Below are 15,462 nucleotides of genomic sequence, written 5' to 3'. Positions count from 1 at the left end.
TTCACACAGCACTTTTGTGGGGAGACATTCTCCATGGGTCTCCTGCCCGTCTGTTCCTGCCCACAGAGGAGCTGACTGCTTTTGTTCTGGCCTTTGCTCGGGACCAGCTTTTGAAGGGTGTCTGCGGAGCCGACAGCCTGGGAAGACAGAGGCAGTGCTGTCTGCACATAAGGCAGGTCTGTGCACTGCACAATAGAATGAAGAGAATGTGTCCCTCTGGGGCGGAGCTCAGCCGGGCTCCCCGCCCATCCTCAGCCCCGCAGGCTTCCTGGGTGCAGGGTCCCGCCCTGGGCGGGTCCCAGGGCTCCCAGTGGGGGCTGGGGTCCAGGAATGCCTGTGAGAAACGCTGGTCCCTGCCCACTGCCATAGCTGTGGGCAGTAGGGTCCTTCATCTGGGACCCGGGAGTCGGTGTCCACCACCGCCCCAGGGACGGGCAGGCTCACCGGCCAGCTTCCGAGGAAGGCCCAGTCCGCAGCCTCGCTGTGCTGAACCAGGTTGAGCCGGGGGGGCCTTTCCAGGCTCCTCACCCCCACCCCCAGCACCAGGCACAGCGGGATTTCCATTCTGCAGGTGAGGCCACAGAGGCTCGGGAAGCTTAGGGACATCTCCAGGGCCAGCTAACACCATGGCAGGGGAGACATTGCCGCCTGGAGCATAAGTGAAAACAGTGTTTGCCCCAAACCTCGCTCCTCTTCCCAAACCTGGGTGGGGTGGCTGGGAGTTACATGGGTGCTGGCTTCTACAAGCAGTACCGATGGGATTTGTTTTATTATCCTGTCGCCCCAGGGGCCAGAGGACACGGGGTTTCCTTCAGCCACCCTCCTGCATGGGGCTCCCTGGTGCGGGGGGGCCCCCTGGGCTGGCCACACACCCGGACCCCTGTGCTTCAAGGTGACAGCTTCAGGCCACACCCACCAGCAGGGCTCCCTCCACCACGGGGATGCCTGGGGGCCCTGAAAATCACCTGTGGGTGCAGAGGAGTGGGCAGGCGGGGGATGAGCTCAGTCAGGGGACTTGAGGCCGTGGCTGGCACTCCCGGCTTCCTCAGCAACGGGGCGGCCGCCCTGTGCGGCCTGGAGGGCAGAGGTAAGAGGCGGCGGGCGCAGGAGCAGAGGAGGGGCTCTGCGGGGCAGCACGGAGCTCTCCCAGGGGACCCCAGCCCGAGCCCGGGGGGCCCAGCGGGGCTGAGAGGCCAGCCACGCCGCGATGCCCGAGTCTGATGATCTCTCCATCCCTTTGTTTTGTGTTTTTTAATAAAAGGAAACTTTAACAAACCTCTGACTTAAGTCCCAGACATTGTGTATCTGTGTGTACCTGTGTGTGTTTACCTGTATGTGTGTCTGTGTGTGTCCGTGTGTACCTGTGTGTGTGTGTTTACCTGTGTGTGTGTCTGTGTGCGTCCGTGTGTACCTGTGTGTGTGTCTGTATGTGTGCATATATTTGTGTGTATGTGTGTGTATATTTGTGTGTGTCTGTGTATCTAGGTGTGGCGGGGAAGGATAAGTGTAAACACTAGGGAAAGGGAAAAGAGAGGGCTAGCCTGGCACTTGGTACTTGGTGATCACCTCAGGCTTCTGACAGAATAGAACTGTACAGTGAGGCCTGGGCTCCATGTTTGTTTGTTGTGTGTTGTGATTTTTTAGTAGCTCCCCAGCTGGTTCTCACGCCCCACAAGGCCTCAGGCCACTCCGTCCAGCGTGGCGACCAGGGGCCACATGTGCCTATGGAGCACCTATGCTGTGGCCTGTCCCGGGATGTGCTGTCAGTGGAATCTACACTCCGGATTTGAAGACTTCAGGCAAAAAAGAAATGTAAAATAGCTCAGTATTTTTATATTACCCATCGAAATATTATTTTAATATATTGGGTTAAATTAAACACATTATTAACATTAATTTTACCTGTTTCTTTTATTTCAAGGGTGCTACTAGAGAATTTAGTCACCAACATGGCTTGCATTTGTAGCTCATACTGTGTTTCTACTGGATGCTGTTGCTCTATCAGCCACTTTGTGTTCCAGAAAAGGGGCAGAGATTAAGTGGCTTGCCTAATATCACACACCTGTGGAGTGCAGGGCTCGATCTAAGGCAGCACTGCCACTACCCATGACGGCCTGAGGGTCAGTAGGCCACACGCTGACTCTAGATGCAGCCCCACGTGTGAGAGTTTCAGAAGGAAGCTTAGTCCCAAAGCTAGAGATATTCCTGCTGTCTTGGTTGTGTTGGTTGTGCCCCCCCACCCCCTGCAGCACCTAGCACAATGCCCGGCACACAGCAGGCCATCAGTTGACGCAGGTTTAAAGTTAACCTCCAGGCTTATTGCCTCTGGATGCAAAGTCCTGGTCCTGCAAAGCCTTTGCAATGCTGTCCCCTGCTGGTTGACCATTGTAAATGCTTGGTGAGGTCCCTCAAGCAACTGGTGCAGATGTGAGCACACGTGTGTATACTGTGAATTACATCAATGTGTGTGACATGCGCATGTGCTCTGTGTTGTGTATTGCATGAGTGTGTTACGTGCACTGTGTGTGTACTCTGAGTGGCATGAGCAGGTGTTACATATGCATGTGTTGTGTGTCGTGCATGTATGTATATACATTGCAAGAGTGTGTTACATGCAGTGTAGGTTGCGTGAGCGTGTGTTACAAGAACATGTGTTTTGCGAGTACTATGTGTGTTGGGATGACCATGTGTTGCAGTGGGGGGTGATGATGCTCAACACTTTCACCTGCTTTAACATTCCAGAGATGATAGTGTCCTTAGCTTGCCGGTTTCCTCCCATCCCTGTAGCAGCAGTTGCTGGGCTTGTGGGAGGAGTCCTCTGTTTACAAGTCAGGGTCCCCAAACAATGAAGGTCTTGTTGCTGTGCCGGGTCTTTCTACACCAGATTATTTCCATAATTGTACACAAATGTCTTCTGATGGCCACAAGAAGTCTCAAGTAGGAAATTCTAGTTCAAACCCTGTTTGTGGTTCACATGTCCCTGGATTTGCAGCACCCAGCTTGCTTTCAGTCCCCAAGGTGATATTTTCTTGCAGAAGGGGGTAGTGAATGATTGAGAGCAGAAGGAGACAGTTGGATTCTCCAGAGTGGAGAGGCCCTTGCCTTATGCCAGATAAGAAAAAAGTAAGACACAAATGTCTAATAGCTGAGCTTCCTGGAGAGACCAAAAACCTGTGGCCCAAATACTTATGCATTAGCAAGGTGTGAACCAGTGACTGAATGTCCTAATTCTCCTGCACGCAGGCTCACCGGAGTGTGACAGAGAACACAGGTGGGGCCCCAGGAACTCAAATGACTTTCCCTCCGTCATGATGGCAAGAGTAATATTAAATCATATTATCCCTAGAAACCACATAGGCAGGGGCAACCAGTGAATCCACTCTGATAAACATTCTCTTTTTCCTCCAAGGGGCAGTTAAATTGTGGTTTCCGGACAAGAATGGAATGACTAGTCTGTGATGATCTTATGCAAACCATCTCACTTTCGAGATGGTTTCCTTATCTATAAAACTTCCCAACTTTTCTCAACGGGGTAACAGAGGATCGCTTGATGTCCTGGATGACAATGGTTCCCAGTTCTGGCTACACATTTAGAAAAACTGCTGCTCCTGTCTCCACCCGGACCCTTTCATCAGAACTTTCAGGGGTCTGGATCAGGCATCAAGGTTTGCCCTGACTGGGCCAGGCTGTGTTCATCATATGATGGACACATCCCCCCTCTACCATCCTCTGGGTACTCCCAACGGCAGGTGATGGGGCGAGCGTTGGCTGTGGGGGAATGATGAGCAGGCTGTGACATTTTACTAACCTGGCCTAAGGGAGTCTTGACTGTGGGTGGAATGGGGACCAATGTTCCTCATAGGAAACACAAGCCTCAAGTCCTGCTCTCTCCCCCTGCCTCACCTCTGCCTTTTGTTCTTGCCACAGACCCCATCCTTTGGTTACTCTTCCTGATCTTGCTCAGGAGGTAAGGGGAGGGCTCCCTTCTCTTCCTTTCCCCAGCCCAGCCAGGTGTAGGTCTGTGGACTTTGCTCAGGTACCTGAACCAAAAACCCAGGGCAAGGGAAGCCCCTTTGTCTTTGTTTATCATTTTTCCTGGGCCTTTGTGTTACACACACTTAGCTCTGATTGTCGGAGATGGGGGGAAAAGGAGGAAGATGGGAAGATTATTAATTCCCTCAGCACGGAAATTCTTTAGGGAGGTAGAAAAAAATGTTAGGCTGCACAATGTTGGCATTCCCACAGTCCTTGCCCCATATAGCCTTCAGGAACATCCCCCGCATTGCTAGGGAGGCCCCTAAACCTACCAAGTTGGCATTCCCTCATCTCCTCTCAAACAATCTGCACCCTCAGATGGCTTGCTGGCCCTTCCTCCAGGACTGTGTTTCAGGAAAAAGTAGATGCCTGTCTTTAAACAATCTTTGGTCCCAAATCAAGGAAAATGTGTCAAGTTTGAGGAGATCAAGAACAATCTAGGGAGATTATAAAAACACATTAATTGGAGATTAATTAACACATTAAGTAGAGATTCACCACTTCAGAATTTGAAATGGAATTCCTCACTTGGTAAACGCTAGTCACTGCTCTCCCATCCCCATCTATTCTCTCTTTCTTTCTGGGTTCATGACCATGCAACTCAAGTCATGTATACACATCTCTGCCTTCCTTGTGGCTGGGTGTGGTCACATAGCTAGTTGTCACCCATGGAATGTGAAGAGAGAGGTATGCACCACTCCTGCCTCACTTGCTCGAGAAGGAATTTGCTGCCCTGCACTCTTTCCCGTTCAGTAACATCTTGTGACCTGGCTTCAGTCCTGCAGGCATGGAGAGCATCCTAGGAGATGGCAGGGTCACAAGACAGACATCTGGGTCCTTGACAGTAGGGGTCAAAGCTCTTAATTTGTTTCACAGAGCTGGTCACCCAGTGTGAGGGCTATTAATGAGTGGGAAAGAAGCATCTGTCTTCCTTAAGGCACCAATTTTGGGGTCTCTATTACAAGTGAATAGCCTCTACCCAAATGAACTCACTCACCATATAAGTCTCATGGACCACATGCCCCGTATCTAGGTCCACTCCTCGTGCAGCCATTCATGCCTGTCTTCCCAAGAGTGGCAACTTGTATACTTTTATTTTCAAAATGCCTTGAATTCCATCCATCTATCTTCCTTATAATCCCAGAGCAGCAGAGGGTTCTTACAATGGAATGACATCCTACTTAGAGGTTTGGATCTAAAGTTAGAGCATAAAGCAAGGATCATGTAGAGTCAAGTACTCCTTGACAAGTCTGGTAGTGCCTTTCTATGTCAAGAGTTCCTCTTAATAAGCCCAGCACAGGCCAGCTTTTCATCTATCCTGGATAAAGTGTTTGGGTTGCATTCACAAGTCATGTAGTAGAAGAAATCTCTCTCTCTCTTTCTCTCTCTCTCTCTCTGTGTGTGTGTGTGTGTGTGTATACACACACACACACATTTAAAGTAATCTCTACACCCAATGTGGGGCCGGAACTCATAACCTTGAGATCAAGGTCTCAAACTGACCCAGTCAGGCACCCCAAAGAAATGCCTTTGAATCATGTTTAGTGTGACAAGATACTCACACTCTGACAAGCATGTGGGTTCTGAGGTGGGGCAAAGAGCAGATTCTCAGGCTCACTTTCTCTTGGGCTTTGGTTTCCAACCAGAGGCAGTTCTGTCCTTCAGGGGGGCACATCTGGTAATGTCTTGAGATATTTTTGATTGTTAGGATGGGGAAGGGGGGTGCTACTGGTATCTGGTGGGTAGAGGCAGAAATGCCATTGAATATCTTATGATGCGCAGGACAGTCCCCATAGAAAAGAAATCTCTGGCCGCTAGCATCTATAGTCCTGAGGTTGAAAACCCCTGCTCTAAGACATAGGTTATTGAGAGTAGATTAGCAGGTGAAGTTGTACATGAACTTTCCAGAACTCTACCAAGCCCTTTCCCTGACCTTCACATGTTTACTTTAGTTTTAATTCGAGTAAGTTACATAAACTGCTATTGCTGATCCTTTGGACCAATCAAGCTCAAGATGGCAAGATCATGGATCCTTGACAATTTCCTTTATGTACTAGTATCCACGACACCAAAGATGTCCTATTTGGGTCAATCCTGGGCTGGTTGAGGAAGTTTCATCAACAGTAATTAACGGTGTTTTATCTTGTCTAATTTTTTTTGCTAAGTGACATATGCTCCTACTCTCCTGTTCAAAAAAGAACTCTGCTGACCTGCTTCTTGTTGTCAGGGACACCCCACAACAGCCAATCTCAAAGTGTCTCTCCTTGGTTTTATCCTGGAGTGTTTCAAGAAACATCCTCCTCTTGCTAGCCTTGTACCACATGGATAGTTGCTCTCCTGGTGGAATCTTCTGCTCTCAGTGGTCCTTTCTCCAGTCATGCCTTGTAAACCAGCCTGTCAGCTGTCTTGATTGGAACCAGAGCTCTTCTCTAACTGCTGCTCCCTCACTGGTCCTGCACGATTTTGATAATGAGATGCCAGATGTCAATGAACAGCACCTGTGTGATTGTGGGAGTCTCTCCAGCCCTGCTCTGGGTGGCACAAAGGGCAGCAATTGCTGTAGGGGCAAGAAGAGAGGCTTCAGAAAGGTCTCGTGGCTGAAGAGGTAAAACAGGTACCTTGTTTCACATTGTGGGAGCCTTTCTTGGTGGACATCCCCAGGTACGCCCCTGGACAGAATTTGAGCTACAGACAAGTCATCTGGCACTATCACACAGTCAGGACAATGATGATTAAAAAAAAAAAAAAACGCAAAAAACCAACAACTCCACTACCATTCATGAGGTTCTGTTGTGCTTTGGATGTCATGCCTGCTGGTTTACGTACATTATCTCATTTAGCCCCGCAACCTCATGAACGTTACTCTAGGTATTTATTCTAGGCACTGTGGAAACAACAGGAACAAAGCAGACAGAAGTCCCTGCTCTCAGCAAGGTTACATTCTAGTGAAGAATATAGACAAAGAAAATAAGTAAAATATGTAGTACTTTTAGTTCAGTACTCATCCGTGATAAACAGAAAATTAGGAATAGAACTTCCTTAATATGCTAAAGGGTAACTCTAAAAATACCGCCAGCAAACAGGCTTATTAGTAGTCAAATATTGAAGGCTTTACCTCTGACATGAGGAAGGAAACAAAGAAGACTGCTCTCACCACTTCTATTCATTCTGTTACTGGAGGTCCTAGCAGGTGCAGAAAGGCAAGAAAAATAAATTGATAAATAAATCACTTTTATAAGAAATGATACTTTCATTATTGCAGGCATTATGATTTTGAACATAGTGATTAAACTATTCAGATAAATAAGTGAATTTCTTAAGCTTACTGGATTTTAATTTTTCAAAACTCAATTGTATTTATAGCAACAATTAGAAAATTAGATTTAAAATTACATTTGTAATAGAATTAAAAAGTCAAATATCTAGGAACTAAAGGCATTCAGTATCTCTGCACCAACAACTACAAAATATTGAGAGAAACTCAAGAAAACCTAAATAGATAGAGGGCTATCTCATGTTCATGTATTGAGACAAAGACTGAATATCATAAAGACTACACTTTTCTCCCCAATTCTCCACAAGCTGAACCTAGATTCAATGCAGTTCCATTTAAAACACCTGTCATTTTCTGTAGAAATTAGCTGATTCTAAATCTTGCAGGGAAATGTAAAGGGCCAAGGGTAGCAAAGACAATTTTGAGGGACAAAGCTGTGAAGTATGCACTATCAAATATCAAGTTTATTACAATGCTACATAATTGTTAGCCCAAGAGAAAAAAAAATAGACCCGTGAAAAAGAATGAGAAGCCCAGAAACAGATCATCACCTACGTGGTCACTTGATTTATGACAGTGCAGTGGCAAAAGATGTTCTATTCAATCAATTGTGCCTAGGGGTATTGGATATTTATGTAAGGGAGAAATCAATTTTATCCCTCCCTTATGTTTATTAATAAAACCAATTCCAGTTGGAATTTAGACTTAATTATGATAGGTAAATCATAAAGTTCCACAAGCTAATACAACAGAATACCTCATGACTTTGGGTAGGCAAAGTATTGTTAAGCATGCACCAAAACACTGACTTAAAAATTTAAAAAAAAATTGGGCTATATTAAAATTAAGAATTTCTGTCAGTTGAAACCTACCACTAAGAAAATGAAGAGGCAAGCCACAATGTGGGAGAACATATTTGCAATACATGTTCCAACAAAAAAAAAACTAAGATTTAAAATACATAAAGAATTCTTACAAGTCGATAAGGAAAAAGGCAGATAACCCAAAGAAATATTACAAAAATATTGAATGCATACCAGAGGAAAATATTGAAATGGCCATCAACATATGAAAAAGCGTTCAATCTCATTACTTACTAAAGAAATGCAATTAAAACCACAACGTAGTATCTGTACACTTATACTAGAATGGTACAAATTTTTTAAAAGATTGGCAATATAAAGTGTTGGAGAGAAACGGAGCAATGCCAACTACCAGCTCTGCCGGTGGTCTGTAAATGGGTGCAACCACCTCAGAAAACTGGCTGCAAGTATCTGTTGAAACACACATGAACCCTAGGATCCAGTAATTCCATTTTTCAGTCTATACCCAATACATTGATCAAAAGATGTGCAAGAATAGCCCCAAACTAGAAACAATACAAATGGATAACTAAATTACGGTATATCCATGCAATGAAATATACACAGCAATGAAGATTAACAAGCAGCCTCGTCCTGTGACAAAATGAATGAATTTTACACACAATATTAAATGATCAAAACCAGACACAGAGAGGACATATTTTACAAATCCACTTATATAAAGTTAAGAAACAGGCAGGGGTGCCTGGGTGGCTCAGTCAGTTAAGCAGCTGTCTTCGGCTCAGGTCATGATCCCAGTGTCCTGGAACTGACCCCCGCATCTGGCTCCCTGCTCAGCAGGGAGTCTGCTTCTTCCTCTCCCTCTGCCCACCCCCCACCTCTGCTCATGCGCTCTCTCTCTTTCTTAAATAAATAATCATTAAAAAAAAAGAAATAGGCAAATCTAATCTATAATAACAGAAGCCAAGCTAATAGTGGACACTTGGGGAGAGAGCTAGGAGTATGAGGGGCTTCTGAGGTGCTGGAAATGTCCCATGTCTAGCTTTGGTGGTGGTTACAGGTCAATTACGAATGTAAAATGCACCAAGCTGCATGCTTAAGCAGAGGACACTTTACATACTTTACTATAAGTATTTAGTCCCTTACTTTAAATAACCCAATTAAATAAATTCATAGTTTAAAAAGAAAACCATTCCAATTTATTCTTTGTAAGTGGTGTGTGGGGATGCAAGAGCTGCAGAGCAGGCGCTGGTGGTGTGGATCTAGAAGCTGAAGTGCCGGGTCTTTTGTAAGCGCTCACACAACGTCCTCCTCTTGTCCCTTTTTGAGGGAAGGGAATAAAGCCTGATGATGACTTAAAATTGCTTTGCTAAACCAAAATTTCTACAACTGACCAAATCCAGAGTTATTGTGTGGGGGGGGGACTGGCAATCGATACTATCACACGCAGATGATGAGAGGGTAAATTGGAGGCAATTTGGCAGTAATTGATTACAGGTTTTAGGAGGCACAACGTCTCTTCCAGCAATCAGTTCTAGGAGTGTATATGTGTGCACACAGACCTGTGTACATGGAGGAGGGATGTTCATTGCAGCATCCTGAGTGAAAAACAAACAACAATCTAAACATCAATGGGAAATGATTAAGTAAAATACAGAGTATATGCAGAATGGAATTTTATACATTATTCGGCCATTTAAAAGGATGAGATGAACTGATAGGGAAATACATTTACAAAAGACATTTTTTAAAAGATTTATTTGTTTATTTTAGAGAGGAAAAGAGCATACACACTTGTGAGTGGGGCAGGGGAAGGGGCAGAAGAAGAGAGAGAATCTCAAGCAGACTCCCCACTCAGGGCTTGCAATTCCAGGACCCTGAGATCAGGACCTGAGCGGAAACCAAGAGTCGGCTGCTCAACCAACAGAGCCACACAGGTACCTCCAAAGCCATTTTTATGTAAAAAATTTTACAAAATTTTATGTACAAAATTTTACAGTTACTGTAAAGTTATAGAACCGATGGGAAAGATGGTATGATTTGGTCATAAGCAAGAGTTCTACAACCAGACAGCTGGAGCTCAAATCCTGGCTCTGCCACTCCCCAGCTGCAACCTAAGCCACTTTCTCTCTGTGTGCCTTTTCCCCCCATCTGTGTAATGGGGTACAGATAGTACTTACAGGGCTATTCTGAGACTAAAACAAGTTGTGCATGTTAAGGACTTATCACAGCAATACCCCAAAAAATGTTAGTTGTTACTATACGTATAGTGTGATCCCATTTATGAAAATCACGACAATGGTAAATGTATACGTATCTTTGCAAATATGTGCAGGTGTATTTAAAGAAGAGCTATATAATAATACTTGCCTCTGTATATGTATTAGTGTTTGTATTTTTAAAAATGATTTTATTTACTTATTTGAGAGAGAGAGACAGAGACAGAGACAGAGACAGAGAGAGAGCAAAAGCAGAGGGAGTGGCAGAGGGAGAAGCAGGCAGGGAACCTGACATGGGGCTCCATCCCAGGACCCTGGGGTCATGACAAGAGCCAAAGGCAGACACTCAACCAACTAAGCCACTCAGGTGCCCCGCGATACTTAATGGCTCATTTTAAAAGGCCTCATTCTCTCAACAAGTCAAGCTGTATAAAGCAGAGAAATCATTCCAAGTGCTGTCAACCTGGCTTTACCATACAGTCTGCCGGAGGCTCGGAGTTTTGCTTACATTTCTGAAGACACAGCCTGTCACTCCCCACCCCAACCCCTCAGCTCCACCTTCTGCTGCCCCACCCCCATCTGGTCCATGAATAGGAGAAGACAGTGGGCAGGGCAGACAGTCATCCACACACAGTAAAGGGCTCGCACCATCACAAAGTCAGAGTCTTGCCTCCTCTCTTCCTTGCCTCCTCTTCCTGAGGTCTTGCCCACTTTGTCTCACTGCCCTGGGACTCTAATTTTTTTTTCTCCCCTGGAAGACTTCCCGTAAAGTTTCTCACAGACTCCCCCATAATGAATTCAATATAGCTGCCAAAGTTTCATATTTGCTTTCCAGAAGTGTTTACCTTTTTCCATGAATAAAAGGGAAGATTTGTACACCAAAGAAGACTCTGTAATTGTGAAGCAGCAGAGCCATGGTGTGAGTCTCTTTCTTATAATGGATGGAGAGCACATGTGCCCCTCTGTCGGGAGTGTTGGGCCCTCTACGGCAACCAGACCCTGTTCTGACTATTCATGTCAATATATCAAATCTGATGGTGAGCTCCAAAATCATGGGATTTGGAAAGGAGGCCTGGATTCTATCTTGATTGTCTCTGGGATATTCAGAAATATGGTTTTAACTCCAGACCTTAGAAAATAGGGATATAACAGATCTTATTATAAAAATTTATGATGTTTTACATAGAAAGTACCGTAGACTTGTTAAAGTATCTCAATGTGTTAAAATAGTTTGTTTTTCCTTTCATGTATATTTAATTATTTAGTATTTTTGCTTCTAAATAAGAAATAATTCATTTTCTTTCTTTTTTCTTCTTCTACCTCTAATATTCATTGAATATTGCAGGAGAGCACCATAAAGAAGCAGACTGATTTTAAACATAAAATTATCACCTCTTTAAAAAATAAAATAAAATTATCACCTCTTAAAACCAGTACAATCAAATAAAGACGTTATCCTGAAAGGAGTCAAGCATTTTCTCCAATAATGCTGGAATTTTCTGGAAGTCACAGGGGTTAAGGAGTGTAAACTAGTACTGAAGACTCAAAGAGGACTACCAGACTAACTCCCTTAGAGATAAATAATTCTCACTTAAATGTTTATCTTTCGCACATACTTGTAGGAATATCCATTACTTGAGTTTGACTCACCGGTTCAAGCCTAATCTTTGAGAAAGTTCTTAAAATGCCTAATAATCTAGTTCCCATGAAGTTTCAAAGAGGGTACTGCAAATATGGCAGGAGATGCTAGCAGTCAGTGCTGGTGGATGGAAGAGAAAGCAGTTAGGGACATCTGGGAGGCAATGATACTTCTGCTTTGACTGGGAAGCCAGATAACATCAGATAAACAAAAAGCTGTTAAGCAATGTGAGGAAAGATGGAAAGAAGAAATGCACAGAGCCTCCAGGGCAGTATTTCTCCACTGTCTGCGTTTCTATTTCTATTTCCAGTGGAATAGTCCTTTGGGTTGATGGGAGGATTTTGGAGTCAAAGCTACAGAAAGAGGAAGTAACCAAAACAACACTGACGTTGTGCTGAGATCTGTCTCCAGCACACCAGGGTTTTATACAGAAGTGACAAGTAGCCATGGAAGATATTATTATTATTATTATTATTATTATTATTATTATTATTTTCATCATGATAAGTGTACTCTTTAATCACCATCACCTATTTCATCCATCCCCCCCCACACACACACACCTCCCCTCTGGGAACCATCTGTTTGTTCTCTATAATTAAGAGTGTGTTTCTTGGTTTGTCTCTCTCTTTTTTCCCTTTGCTCATTTGTTTTGTTTCTTAAATTTCACATATGAGTGAGATCATATGGTATCTGTCTTTCTCTGGCGAACTTATTTTGCTTAGCATTGTATTCAATCCATGTCATTGCAAATGGCAAGATTTTATTCTTTTTATGGCTGAATAAGATATTCAAGACATAAAATGTCTTATATATACACACACACATATATATACACACATATATATACATTACATGTATATAATGCATATATGTGTATATACATATATTATACTTTCTTTATCCATTCGCCTGTTGATGGACACTTGGGCTGCTTCCATATCTTGGCTATTGTAAATAATGCTGCAATAAATTTAAGGATGCACATATCTTTTTGAATTAATGGGCTTTTTGTTTGTTTGTTTGGTAAATACCCAGTAGTGTGATGACTGGATCATAGAGTAGTTCTATTTTTAATTTTTTGAGGAAACTCCATACTGTTTTCCACAATAGCTGCACCAGTTGGCATTTCCATGAACAGTGCACGAATGCTCCTTTTTTTCCACATCCTTGCCAACGTTTGCTATTTTGCCACAGAAGATTTTTGAACAAGTGAATGGCTAGATCAATATAATATTTGAAAAATACTAGTCAACAACAGGAACTCTCATTCATTGCTGCTGGAATACCAAATGGTACAGCCACTTTGAAAGACACTTTGGCAGATTTTTAGAAAACTAAATATACTCTAACTTACAGTCCATCAATTGGGCTCCATGGTATTTCAACTCATTGGTATTTTCAACTCATTTGATATGCACCTACATGAAAATCTGCACACAAATTCATAATTGCCAAAACCTGGAAGCACTCCTTTGAGAGGTGAATGGATAAACAGTGCATTCATACAATGAAATATTACTCGGTGATAAAAAGAAATAAGCCACCAAAACCATGAAAAAACATGGAGGAATCTTAAATGCATATAATTAAGTGAAAGAAGCCAATCTGAAAGGTCTAAAAACTGTATGATTCCAATAACATGACATTCTTAGAAAGGCAAAACTGTAGAGATGGAAGATCAGTGGTTGCTAGTGTTGGGACAGGGAGGGATTAACAGATGAAGGTAATGTAATGGTGGATACATGTCATTATACATTTGTCAAAATCCATACAATGTACAACACAAAGAGTGAACTCTAACGTCAACTATGAACTTTAATAATACATCAATATTGGCTCAAAAAAAAGGTAACTGAAAAAATTAACTTGGGAATGCTTGGGAATGAGGTTGGCCAGGCTTGAAATACAATGTTGAAGTGGGATTTGAAAAGCAGAAATGGATGTAATAATAACCTGTGTGCTTTCAGTGGATTCAAATTCTCTTGGGCTTGGGTCATGGAACCCATTTTTTTTAAGATTTATTTTTATTTATTTATGATAGACATAGAGGATTTGTTTTTGTTTTTTTTTTTAATTTTTTTTAATTTATGATAGTCACACACACACACACAGAGAGAGAGAGAGAGAGGCAGAGACACAGGCAGAGGGAGAAGCAGGCTCCATACCAGGAGCCCGACGCAGGACCCGATCCCGGAACTCCAGGATCGTGCCCTGGGCCAAAGGAAGGCGCAAAACCGCTGAGCCACCCAGGGATCCCCGGGACCCATGTTTTTATGAAATTATTCCAGATGATTGGAATGACCAGGCCATGTAGGAGCTTCTAGTTTTGAGGTCCTTAAGATGTCTGTGACTTGTGATTCTTTGACTTTGCAATTCAGCCTCAAGAGTAGTCACCTGAAAAGTAACATTTCCTCATTTGGACTTTTAAAGGCCATTTGTAAGCATTTCCCATTTCAAATAGATCTCTCCGATTTTCAGATAAAGATATTGTGTAGATTAAAGACTTGACTAAAGTCATTCTGTGAGTTAATGACCAATGGAATCCACCTTCTTTCCTCATTCAAGCTTTTGCTTCTGGGTGGGCCATGCTGTTGTGCACATGCACACAGTCTTTTCTGCTGTAGGCTTGGGGCCCTGCAGTGCTCTGTGTTGGGCCAGGAGTACAAGCAGTTTCTGGGGTGAAGTTGGCAAACACTATTTCCAATTCCTTTTTGTACATGTGCCCTGGGTTTAATGCTAAGACCTCTCACCTATGCCTTCTAGACTCTTCCTACTCAAAATATGACCAGCAATACTAATGTCACCTACGATCTTATTAGTCTCTCTGGTCCCACCCAGCCCTAATGAATTTGCATGGTCATAAAATCTCTGAATGATTCATTTGCATTCTAGAGCTCTGTGGTCTCCCCTCCACCTGCCAGGCTCACCTGCCTTTTTTTCCCAGCTTTGCCTTAGCTTCCCATCCTGCCCATGGGCTCCACTGCCATCTCCCAGGCTTGGCCTGGGTCTCTGGATGTCCATCTCTGTGTCACCAACCCCATCACCATCCCCATTTTTCTGCTTCTCTGCCTATGGAGGCCTACATGGTTATGGAGACAACTAAAAAGAAGCCAAGAGTCCTCACAGAAGAAAACCAGTCTGCTAGTTGATGCTCATGGGTTTTTTTTCTTTCTCGTTTTCTTTCTTTCTTTTCTTTTTTTCTCTTTCTTTCTTTCTTTCTTTCCTTTCTTTCTTTCTTTCTTTCTTTCTCTCCTTCTTTCTTTCTAGAAGTTCTCTAAGTGTATTCTCTGCACCAGCAGCATCAGCCTCATCTGGGAACTTGTCAGAACTGCAAATTCTGGGGCCCCAGCCTTAGTACTAAGGAATCTGCAGCTCTGGGGGTAGGGCCCAGCAGCCTGTGCTTTAACAAGCGAATTCTCTTCCTTGCTCTTCAGGAGAGGCTTTGTGTGATGCTGCCTCTCACCTGTT

The sequence above is a fragment of the Nyctereutes procyonoides genome, unplaced genomic scaffold, assembly GCF_905146905.1.
Source record: "Nyctereutes procyonoides isolate TBG_1078 unplaced genomic scaffold, NYPRO_anot_genome, whole genome shotgun sequence".
NCBI classification, from domain to species: domain Eukaryota; kingdom Metazoa; phylum Chordata; class Mammalia; order Carnivora; family Canidae; genus Nyctereutes; species Nyctereutes procyonoides.
Note: the sequence above shows the minus strand (reverse complement) of the source record.